The following is a 13,296-nucleotide window of genomic DNA, read 5'->3' on the forward strand; positions in this document are numbered from 1 at the left end:
TTTTGACCGCCTCTGCGCGCTGCGTGGACATGTTCAGAGAACTGTCCACGATAACGCCAAGATCTTTTTCCTGACTCGTTGTAGCTAAATTAGCCCCCATCATATTGTATGTATAGTTGGGGTTATTTTTTCCAATGTGCATTACTTTACATTTATCCACATTAAATTTCATTTGCCATTTTGTTGCCCAATCACTTAGTTTTGTGAGATCTTTTTGAAGTTCTTCACAATCTGCTTTGGTCTTAACTATCTTGAGTAGTTTAGTATCATCTGTAAACTTTGCCACCTCACTGTTTACCCCTTTCTCCAGATCATTTATGAATAAATTAAATAGGATTGGTCCTAGGACTGACCCTTGGGGAACACCACTAGTTACCCGTCTCCATTCGGAGAATTTACCATTAATTCCTACCCTTTGTTCCCTGTCTTTTAACCAGTTCTCAATCCATGAAAGGACCTTCCCTTTTATCCCATGACAGCTTAATTTACGTAAGAGCTTTTGGTGAGGGACCTTGTCAAAGGCTTTCTAGAAATCTAAGTACACTATGTCCACTGGATCCCCCTTGTCCACGTTTGTTGACCCCTTCAAAGAACTTTAATAGATTAGTAAGACACGATTTCCCTTTACAGAAACCATGTTGACTATTGCTCAACAGTTTATGTTTTTCTATGTGTCTGACAATTTTATTCTTAACTATTGTTTTGACTAATTTACCCGGTACTGACATAAGACTTACTGGTCTGTAATTGCCGGGATAACCTCTAGAGCTCTTTTTAAATATTGGCGTTACATTAGGTCATAATCATTTCCTTAATCATTTCCACATAATCCCCAGCCTGGTCCCCGCCAATCCATGGCAGAGACCCTGCCTCCCTCCCCTCCTGAGGTAAGAAAGGACTATAAAAGGAGTGAGGTTGGCTCCCCACTGTACCAGACATGGCAGCCCCAAGACCCCTTCCTCCATTCCCTAAAGGGTTGCTTTCCTTTAAATCCTTTCCCCATCCATTTTATCCAAAGACTGTACCTTTCCATAATGAATACCTGCACTGGATACCACAGAGCTGACACATTATAACCCAACTCCCAAGATCCAGGTCCCAGACCAGCTGTGGGGAAGGCAGAAACCCCCACACTGCCTAGGCCAATCTGCAATGAGGTAAAAATTTGTTCCCAGCACCCAAGGGAAAAAAGGGGAACTAGCATAATGCCTGAAGCAGGTCCTGAGGAAATCATGCCCTGCTGCACATTTCATAGGTAAATGGGTGCTGCTCGCATGTTCCAGGTAAAAGAGGGCTTTTTTGGGGTTGCACACACACACACACACTCTTCCAGTCAGGAATGGCAGTGTCCCTTCCCTGACCTGGCCAGCTTCTCCCTGCTCTTCCCTGCTCTGTCCTTGTAAACTTTCTTGTCCTCTGCTGTTCTTTGTAGGTGGGAGTCCTTAATAGGGCAACAACCCTTGTCTTCTGTCAGCTGGCAAGGACCCACCACATCAAGCTGCAGTGAGCATATTCAGTCAAGATTCTTAAACAGTCCTCATCACTGAAAGAAGAGCAGTAGGGGCCTCACCTGAAGACCACTCAGAAACATAAGCTAGCACAGAATGGAGCACTTTACACACATGCCTCTAAGAACTGTATTAAATGCCTGTAAACTCCTGGGTGGAATTTAAGGTGCTGGTTTTAATCTATAAGGCCCTATATGTTTTGGGACTGGCTTCCTTGAGAAATCACCTCTCCCACCGTGTCACATGGCCACATGGGGTACTTGAGCTACAGTTTTCTTGTTATGAACAGAAGGAAGCTGCTGGCAGGGTCTTACTTGTGAGCAATCCTCAGTTTTGGAATTGATTTCTGTGACGCTTCCTGGGGATACCTGGGGTGTGATACATGTCACTACCACCTGCCCACAGTGTAAGGAGGCCTCGTCTGTGCCTGCCAGGGGTAAGTGTCCCAACCTCACGATCCACAGACAACACAGGCACTCCCCTTGAGGCCTAAGCAGGCCCTGCCCTCTCTTTACAGGTTAGCTGCGGTCAGGATACCCAAGGCTGTGAGGCATGGTGTCACTATCTGCCCTTATCCTGAGGAAATCTTGTCTGTGTCTGCTGCAGGCCAGCTTCCCAAAGTCTTTTCAGCCTGTTCCAGCCTGGTTGGCTATGTTGCTCCTTTCATAGGACAGAACAAACTGATAGGGGGTATCCTTGGTGAATTGTGGAGAACACAGGAACAGCCATACTGGGTCAGACCAAAAGTCCATGTAGCTCAGTATCGGAAGACAGGATACTGGGCTAGATGGACCTTTGTATGTACAGATGATATTTCATGAGTTGAATATCTATATTGAAAACTACGTTCTTAAAATATTGTCAGGACCAGGACATGGGCAATCTGACATAGTGGTCAAAGCTTAGAGTGATAATGTCTACTGTTAGCAAAGTTCATCATGTCAACTGAAGACCATTTCCCTAGACCTTTATTAACTCATTTGAGAATTCCAGAAAGAAAGAGTAGATCCACAGGGATGGATTCTCAGCTGATATAAATTGGTATAACTCCATTAGTTGAGGATCTGTGCCTTAATTTTTAGTTTATTAATTTCACATCCAAAAATATTGTTAGACTGATTTCCCTATAAAGATATAGCTAGAAGGGAAATCTAGACCATGGTCTGGAACAGGGATTCTCAGGACAAATTATTTGGTGGCCTTTATATTTATTTATTTATGTCTAGATCACAATTTCTCAAATGTGTCCACTGTGATCTAGACATAAGTAAATAAAAATAAATCTTTTTTGCTGTAAAATCACTTTATATACTCCTTCAAAAGCTGCTATCCAGCAAATTCCCCAGCTGTCTTCTTATATCTTAGTAATTAAATTGTAGTGTGTGAGCTGTCTTTTCTTCTAAGTTTTCAGGAAATGCATCTTTGTTCTTGTCTTGCACACTTCAAACAGTCCCGCTGTTTTATTTATTGATTCTTTAGAATTTGTGACTGCTTTCAAAAGAAATCTAGTTTCCTCCTTTGACCTCTTTCAAACTGAGCAGAGCAAGACACAATAATAATTTGAGAACTGCTTCTAAGGCGTTTCATGGGGATGTCAGAGTTGGAGCAGGAGCTACTATTTCTCAGTAGCTAGTTATTTCTTGCAGTATCACCTTATAAACGAAAAATTTTCTTGCACTTTAACTATAGAACATGTGCCCCATTACAAAGTCCCATTCATGTACTGTATCATAGTGGTTAAATTAACAATAAAATCTCCCCTGTACAAAATATATACTGACCCCCTACCTAAACCCTCAGGTAAGAGCAACAGGGGAAAGTCAACAGAGTTGGTATCTTTTGGATCAGTCCAAAAATTAATCCCAGAATCTAATGAAAAAATAGTGCCTCCAGCCCCTTGATGTTCAAATCTAGGGACTATTAGTGACAGCTCCCTACCTCACCTCACTGTCAGAGCAGCACCTAGGGAGCAGGGCAATCTCTTAAATAGCCTGGGCTTAGAGACTGTATAAGGCCTTATAAATCAGTCTGCACCTTGAACAGCACCCATAGGTAGCAGGGAAGGCAATGCAGTCTTCAGACAGCTCTTGCAATTTCAGCTCAACAGGCCGGCAGGGCATTTTGGTCCATCTAGCTACCTTTTGCATGATCCGCTGAGAGAATGGTCACCACTTACCATGGCCCAACCAGATGTAGATTAGAAAAGGTGCTTTTGGCCATTAATGGCACCTGGAACTCCAGAAGCAGTCAAGGGTCCAAAACACACAAATTGTGAACCCTGTGGACAAACTGCTTCAGGTCTCACCCTACTTTCCAGCTCCTTTCCCCAGACCATTAAAATCACCTCAGGCTTGTCTGAATTGAGCTTCCACTTAATATATGGAGACATATCCATCTCATAGAACTGGAAGAGACCCTGAAAGGTCATTGAGCCTTAACTAGCAGGGCCAAGTACTGATTTTGCCCTCAATCCCTAAGTGGCCACTCCCCCAGGATTGAGCCCCGGGTTTAGCAGACTAATGCTCAAACCACTGAGCTATCACTCCCCCCACTTCAGACTTTGCCCTGCTGTGAACCCCAGACTCTGGTTCATCCCGATCCTGCTACCTGTCTCCTGTCTGCATTTTGGTGCCTGATCCTGACCCTGCTACTTTGTTTTGACTGAAGCTTGGTAACTGACCTGTGCATGCAGGTCATCAGTGGCCCAGCCCTGACAGTTTGCTCAGGCTCCCTTCGCACCCACCTCCCCGAAACCAAACCCTTCACAGAAGATGGAAGAGGCTGGCTGCCTTCCAACCAGGACTAAGTTACCCATCTGCAGCTGGAGAACCTTACACTACAAACCCAAACTGCATAGTTTTCAACCAAAGCACAGACCCTACATGAGCAGCTAACCCACTCACAGACAGAAGCAGCTATACTGTGTGCTGGAGCAGACCACCCAATGCCCAAACAGGCTCCTGCAGTGTGGCTACCCAAATGGTTGATAGGAACCATCAGAAATTCTTCAAGTTCCTGCTCTGCCCCAGAATGTACCCTACAGACCATACAAAGTTGGGACTCAGAGTCAGCCTTCTCATTAGCTAAGTGTTCAATTGGGCTTCCCCCCAATTGGACCAGAACAGCCCTGTGCTTTCTGACTGAGATGCCTTCCTGTAAGCTTTCTAGACCATCTTTGAGGACCCACATTGCATCAGCTCTGCAGAGGCAAGGACCAGCCACCTCTTCTGCTGCTTGCTTCCAACATTTTGTGGCTGATGTTGAATGGAATGAGGCAGCTCAATACATCAATTCAGTGAGGAGGAAAAGATGCACTAGCCCAGACTGAAAACTCTAGAGGCCTTTATTGATCTCACCCTGCGCATGAACTCTTTGTTGCAGAAGTGAAGGAGGGAAAAAGGGGAAGACCTATGCCGAAGTCTGTAAACCAAGTCCAGAACCCATGCAGGTTGAACTCATCCTAGGGTACTTAAAGAACTAGCTGAAGCAATCTCAGTGTCCTTAGTAATCATCTTTGAGAACTCATGGAGGATGAATGAGGTCCCAGAGAAGGGGAAGGGCAAACATAGTACCTATCTTTAAAAAGGGGCACAAAGAGGACACGGGAAATTATAGACCATCAGCCTAACTTGGATATCTGGAAAGATACTGGAACAAATTATTAAACAATGAATTTGTGAGCACCTAGAGGATAATACGGTTATAAGGAATAGCCAGCATGAATTTGTCAAGAATAAATCATGCCAAACAAACCTAATTTCTTTCTTTGACAGGGTTATAGGTCTAGTGGATAGATGGGAAGCTGTAGATGCGATATAGCTTGCTTTTTAGTAAGGTTTTTAACACAGTCCCACATAATATTCTTATAAACAAACTAGGGAAATGTAGTCTCAATGAAATTACTATAAGGAGTGCACAACTGGTTGGAAGACCATACTCAAAGAGTGGTTATCAGTGGTTTGCTGTCAAACTCGGAGGGTGTATCTAGTGGCATTCCACAGGGGTCAGTCCTGGGCCTGGTACAAGTCAATATTTTAATTAATGACTTGGAAAATGGCCTGGAGATTACACGTATAAAATTTGCAGGTGAAACCAAGCTGGGAGGGGTTTCAAGCACTTTAGAGGATGGAATTAGATGCAAAATAACCGTAACAAGTTGGAGAATTGATCTGAAATAAACAAGATTAATTACAATAAAGACAAGTGCAAAGTACTACACTTAGGAAGCAAAAAAAATCAAATGCACAACTACAAAATGGAGAGTAACTGGCTAAACAATAGTACTGCAGAAAAGGATTGAGGGGGGTTAAAGTGGATCATAAATTGAAGATGAGCCAACAATGTGATGCATTTGAGAAAAAGACAAACATCATTCTGAACTGTATTAATGTGATTGTCATATCTAAGACATGGTAGGTAATTGTCCTTCTCTATTTGGCACGGGTAAGGGCTCAGCTGGAGTACTGTGCCCAGTTCTGAGTGCCACAGTTTTGGAAAGATGTGGACAAACTGGAGAGACTCCAGAGGAGAGCAACAAAAATGACAAAGGGTTTAGAAAACCTGACCTATGAGGAAAGGTTAAAAAAACTGGGCATGTTTAGTCTTGAGAAAAGGAAACTGAGGGAGGACCTGATAAGTCTTCAGATATGTTAAGGGCTGTTATAACGAGGACTTCTGATCAATTGTTTTCCATGTCCTCTGAAGGTAGGACAAGAAGTGATTGGCCTAATCTGCAGCAAAGACGATTTTAGGTTAGATATTAGGGAAAAAATTCTAAGTATAAGTTAAGTTCTGGACCAGGCTTCCAAGGGAGGTTGTGGAATACCCATCATTGAAAGTTTTTAAAACAGGTTGGACAAATACCTGTCAGGGATGGTCTAGGTATTCTTGGTCCTGCCGCAGCGGAGGGGGCTCGACTTAATGCCCTCTTAAGGTCCCTTCTAGCCCTACATTTCTATGATTCTATAATTTATTGTATTTATTTTAAATACTTTTTATTATGTGTCCAAACAAAGATAGTTTGTGACCATGTGTTATCATGAATGTCTCATATAAAAGAGCTATTGTGTTATATCTCATCATATTTCATGCTATTCTGCTTTTTCCAGGCTGCTGTACATTTTCCTTTCTAATTATGCTCTCTTTTGTATTTAGTGATTTCTTACAAGATGGAAAAATGTACTTTTATGTTGATAAACCCCTAAGTCATTTGGCTGAATTTTGATTGTTTATACAGCTGCATCCTCTGCAAGAAACCCCTTAGACATGACACAAAAAAGTTGAATGTGCACTTTGCACAAAGAAGTTAAATGCGCAGATAATACTAAACTGTTTAGAACTGGTAAGCTCAGTTTGTTCTTTTCTAATTCAATGGTGATAGTAAATTTTCTGATTTTATTAGAGTGATCAGTAGGTGGAATCTAGAAATCTTGACAGATGCTTCTATTATTTCTACCATATCACCATATCATCATATCTAACTTCTATATTTCTCAGAAACGTTGAAGGCACAGACCTTTCTAGCACCGCTGAGAATTTCACATAGATTACAGTATAAAATTGATTTACATCATTAAGACAATTAACTACATTTGTTGTTTCTGTTTATCATTTAAAATGCTCAAACATTCTTTAAAATGTGACAATGTGTTAAATTTGATTCTCTCTTAACAAATCCCAGAAGTTTTGTTCCATTCTTCTTGTTTGCAGTCTGATGAATCAAAGGCTTGCAACAGCCAATTTAATACATGTTACCGTGAGTTATATTGCAATGAACTTTTCTATATATTACAAATTCGGACATGTACTAGAATAAGAATTATTAGCATAATTTTACATTTTCTGGCTTCCTAGATGGACTACAGTCGTAATCTTGAAAATAGAACATGAACAGGCACAGCAAAATTAATTTAAAGATTTTTCTGTACCCTGAGTGCCTACATTTCTTTCACTAAGGAAATGATCTGTGGACCCATTTTAAAAGTTAAATATTAAGCTCAAAATGCTTTGAAGAAAGTAGCAAACATTTTCTCAATCTACAGTAAGAACCAAAATGAGTTCATCTTTATTTCCAAGAATGGAAATTTCAGTTATTTTTTGGTTTATAGAGTTTCTCTGAAAATAAAGGTTGGCCTGAATAGGCTATTGTTACTAACAGGACTTTGCTTCATCAGTTCAGTAAATAGTTGAGCTGTTATATCATATAGCTTCAGTTTGTGTATTGTACATCTGTTAAAGTCTTGGCAGACAGAGAGTAGCCATTTAGATAGTTCAAATGCTAACATTTGCTAGCTAATGATTTCATTCTCTGCTAATACTAGAAGAGGAATGTAGCACCAACAGTTAAAGGAGGGGAAAAATCGTTATGAGATTAGTCAGGCTAACCACAGATGTTTAGTATCACAGACTTATCTAAAAAATGTGAATAACACCGAATGTTGGAAACAAAACATCCTGATCTCACTGCAGCTGCCTTAATATCGTTGTCAAAGCTAACCTTATGAAATACAAGAGATAGTGTAATTCCATCAAGTGGATTTCACCTGATTGTCAGCACCATTTGCTTCCCTTGATCCATGTATATAATACTGATTAACATCACATTGGAATTTACTGAATATCAAAATGTGACCCAAAGAACAGAAAAAAGGACCTGGAAAATGTCAAACTAGGAAGTGAATAAATATTTAGTTACATCTGTGCTATATTATAAAATCACATCTTTTTCCAGAAACCCTGCCCCCCTGAACATTTTGGAGTGCTTTCTTTGTTTGCTTTAATGAGGCTGAAATATAATTTACACTGAATAGTTCATATAGATTTTTACTTCATCAATTGAACTGAAATTTCTGATCGTTTAATCATGTTTTATATATTTATCTTTGCAATATTTATGATGTTGTAGCCATGTTGGTCCCAGAATATGAGAGAAACAAGGTAAAATCTTTTATTTGACCAACTTATGTTGGTGGAAGAGACAAGCTTTTCAACACCTTGCATTTAGTTTGGCCATCCTAGTTTCATCCTCCAGACCTGAAGAAGAGCTCTGTAAAGCTTGAAAGCTTGTCCCTTCCATCAACAAAAGTTGGCCCAAGAAAAGATATTATCTCACCCACCTTGTCTTGCTTAAATATTTATGATTAATAGTAAGGGCAGTGGAAACATGGAAACCCACAGAGTTATGATCAGCATAATATTTATAGTATACATTGGATGCCTTACTGAGCACCAAGTTCAGTGGGCACAGTAGATCTTAACTGAATTCCATTTAGGGCCTCGATATCCGCACTTGTAAAGGATTCTTTTTAAGGCTATCTTACAACAGTAACCTGAGAACACTAGTACTACTGGTAGGATAAGTCATTAGTATATGAGCGGTAACAAGGGTGAAGTGAGCAGCTGCTAGAGCTCTGCAAACAGAATAGTGCTGGATTGTTCCTGTGTGTAAACCTGGATTTATTTTACACAGGACAAAATAATCCAAAACACTGAGAGAAGGTTATATAATAACCAGCAGTGTCATATGCTGAAAGAGATCTAGGGGTGAGAGTAGACAGCAAGTTGTACATGATCTTGAAATGCAGTAAGGTGGCCCAAAAAAGCGAAGATAATTTTGGGTTACATGCCCAGAGGCATCACCTCAAGGACAAGGGAGGTGATTGTTCCTCTTCGGATGGCTCCCAAGAGACTGCATGTGGTATTCTATAGGTAGTTCCCGAAACCTCAGTATGACAAATGGGCCTGAGTTAAAACTCCGGCTGGATATTATATGAATGAAAAGGAATTTAATAGAATGCCTCAACCAGGATCTGGCCCTGAATTTTTCTGCTGCTCCCCCTCATTCTAATGAACTGAGCCAAAATCCTGATTCTGAAAAAAACATATTTTGATGGGTTCAAAATATTGATCCAGATGTAGATCTAAATTTTGCAGCATGGGGACATTGCTTTTCTGTACCAGCTGAGCACCAAGCCTTTGGTGAGTAAGGTACTGGAAAGAACAAGTCATTACATAAAAAGATTAAAACTTGTATCTGTATAGCTTGGCTAGCAGATTACTGAGGAGAATATAACTTGCTGCAAGTACTGACAAAATCTGAATACCAAGGAGGAAGAGAAATTTGGGAACCTTGGTTAACTAGCAGAAATGGGAAGAAATACAGCAAAGGAAGATTTGGGAAGATATCCTCATTGTGAGAACTAATGGCTAGATTCACAAAAGGACTTTGATGCCCATCTTAGGCACAAAGTCCAAAATTTAGACATCACTGATATACTCCAAATTCCCACTCATCTGCTGCCAAACTCTGTAGGCACTCTGGCCAAAAGAGCTAATGTGATCCTGGCATGCATAAACAGGGTAATCTTGAATAGGAGTAAAGAGGTTATTTTACCTCTATATTTGAAACTGGTGCAACCACTACTAGAATACTGTGTCCAGTTCTCATGTCCACAGTTCATGAAGGATGTTGATAATTTGAGTGGGTTTAGAGAAAAGCCCTGAGAATGACTAAAGGATTAGAAAATATGCCTTATAATGATAAGACTCAAGGAGCTCAATCTATTTAGTTTCACAAAGAGAAGGTAGGGGGTGACTTGATTACTCTCTATAAGTACCTATATGGGGAACAAATATTTAATAATGAACTCTTCAGTCTAGAAGAGAAGATCTAACACCTGAAAGTTGAAGCTTGAAAAATTCAGACTGAAAATAATGCATACATTTTTAACAGTGAGAATAATTAATCACTGAAACAACTGACCAAGATGTGGAGAAATTGGGAGAGGGTCCAGAGAAGAGCAACAAGAATGATTAAAGGTCTTGAGAACATGACCTATGAAGGAAGGATGAAAGAATTGGGTTTATTTAGTTTGGAAAAGAGAAGACTGAGAGGGGACATGATAGCAGTTTTCAGGTATCTAAAAGGGTGTCATCAGGAGGAGGGGGAAAACTTGTTCACCTTAGCCTCTAAGGATAGAAGAAGAAGCAATGGGTTTAAACTGCAGCAAGGGAGATTTAGGTTGGACATTAGGAAAAAGTTCCTAACTGTCAGGGTGGTTAAACACTGGAATAAATTGCCTAGGGAGGTTGTGGAATCTCCATCTCTGGAGATATTTAAGAGTAGGTTAGATAAATGTCTATCCGGGATGGTCTAGACAGTATTTGGTCCTGCCATGAGGGCAGGGGACTGGACTCGATGACCTCTCGAGGTCCCTTCCAGTCCTAGAGTCTATGAGTCTATAAGCATTGTGGTGGATTTTTCATCACTGACCATTTTAAAATCAGTCCCTGTCCCACCCCTCCTCCATCCCCTTGGCAGGCCACACAGAAATCTGAGGGGGGCACTTGACCCCACATGCCCCCCCCATGTTACCTAGGCAACCTGTGTACCTAGGGTATTTGCACCCTCATTCCTTTCCGGTCAGCCCTAGTAAAATGCCCTTTCATTTGGCCATGTATCTGGGTGGTTATTGGTATCCACCAGAGTGAGCACCTTCAAGACCTAGCTGCTGAAGCACCTACCGTGCCTGCCTCCGAGCTGTGGTACAGCTGGCATGCTACTGGCACCTGAAAGGTTTGGTGTACTTCTTTTAGTCCCTTTGCAAAAGGAAAGGCCAAAGAATGAGAGAGATTACGAAGGGAGATGTGGTAGTCAGATTTCTTTCACTCCAGTTGGTTTTGGCAGGATTTCATTTGTCCTTTCTGACAGAATTGTCAGTTTCTTTTCAAGTGCTAGGGAAAAGAAGACATGTTAAGAAGGGAATAGCTGTTTTTATTTTTTTATCCTTTGTGGTGGCCATTTGTTGTATTGAGCTGCCTTAAATTCAGGATGATGCTGATATCATATCTGGATCTTTTCTTTTTCCTATCAATATAAAAAACTGTAAACAGTTTTCTGGAAAATTAGTCCAAAAATAGAATCCTATTTGGGGAAGGTTTTACCTCCCTGGTCCCCAACATTAAAATATATGCACGTGGCCGTCATTGAAGCATGATACTGACACAGACTTGAGAGTTCCCATTCTTTTGTGATCAATCTTATCTCTACTAGACTTCTGCAATTATGGTACTCAGAGGGCAGACGTGCTTCTCTGAGGTGGATATCTGTGGCTTATTGGAGCAGCTGCAAGAGCTTTCAGCACAATGAAATAAATCAGCACTTCTCTGATATTGCATGTCGAAGCTTCACCGTCATGGGAAATAATTGCTCCAAGTTCACTCCTAAACCTGCCACAGTGCTGAACTACAAATAGACTCCAGTTTATATTCCCATACCAGCTTTCCTAGAGCTTCAGCCATCTCATTCTGTGTTGCCTTGTTCTTTCAGGCCTGTTTACTTGCAGGGCTGTCCATATTATTAATTGTCTCTCTCTTCTGATACCACCTTTCCTGTCTTCTTCCATCACTCCCTCCACTCTCTAAAACCCTCTTTCTTACCTCCATGTCTTCTGCACCTAGTCACACATTGTTAGCTTCACTGCCTGTAATTCCCAACACTGATGCCCCACTAATAACTTGCACTTAGAGCGTGCGCCTTAAGAGTTTCCTTTCATATCTTCCCTATTAGGAATGATTTTACCAGGATTCCCCATACTAAGTATAGGGAACACTGTTCAGACTGGCAAAACCTTACCTTATGGGAAAAAAGGTAAGAGAATTTAAGGGTGTCCATCATACCAATATATAGATTTCATCTGTAGATCCTGAAACACTTTACAGAGGTGGGTGCATATAAGAACTGGTTGACAATGGGAAATTGTTCACAAAACATATATGATCCGTTTTATCTAAATTTAAAATGTTGCCTATTTGTTGAGGGGTCAGTATTTTGACTAGTTCTATACCGAGTTCAAAAATAGGATTATTTTTTCCCCTAAAAATGTTTTTTTGTTGAAATTTTGAAAACAATTTTGTGTAATCATCGAAATTTAGAAAACCTCATCCAGCTCACATCATTATCCCTATTTTACAGATCTGAGTATTTATGCTGTGCTTATCCGCATGGTAGTTTAGCAGAGAGGAGTTAAAAACCTGGTTATTCAGAGGTTCTGAGCCCACTTTGGAGAGTAAGGTTCTGAGCCCTTACTAGTCCACTTGAAATGAGTGGGTAGCTGCAAGTGCTCAGCACCTCTGAAAATGAGGTCCTAAATAGTTTATCTAAGGTCATACAGCAAATGGAACAGAGCTGGAACTAAGAGCCAGGGCTCATGACTTATGCCCTCTCTCCCTCCCTAAATGCAATTCCCATACTCACGCTGATGATGCTTTCCTGGCCAGGAAGTGCAGATTATTTTCACTGGCATCTAGAAGATGATGTGATGAAGCTGTCCCAGTGCTGCTGTGATATTTTAAACAGTTGCATTTGTAGAACAGGGACCTTTTAAAGTTTTCAGTTCTACGACCACATTTTGAACTCGGAAGTTAGAAATTTCAAATTTGTTCTCCAATCCTAGATGATTTTTGTCCTAAAATGAACACACTCAGTAAATTTTTGACAGATCACTCCTTGGAAGATGAAAACTGAAGCCAGTGTAAGTTAGAAGGAAAATGAGCCCCTATTTAAAGTGCTGTTAAAAGTAAGCTGTTGTATCTAGCACTAGCATTGTTGTGAGCGACTGTGAAAAGGAGGCAATAAGGGGACAAAAGTCTAAAATATGTCAATGAATAAAATTAATAAAATAAAGTTACAATTTGCAAATTAATACAATTTTTATCACTATTAATAAAATTTGCATTATGTTAGCACATAACAGAGGGTGGGGCCTGATTGTGCTTTGTTCTTGGCCTG

This window comes from Gopherus flavomarginatus, chromosome 1 (genome assembly GCF_025201925.1).
Source record: "Gopherus flavomarginatus isolate rGopFla2 chromosome 1, rGopFla2.mat.asm, whole genome shotgun sequence".
Classification (NCBI taxonomy): domain Eukaryota; kingdom Metazoa; phylum Chordata; order Testudines; family Testudinidae; genus Gopherus; species Gopherus flavomarginatus.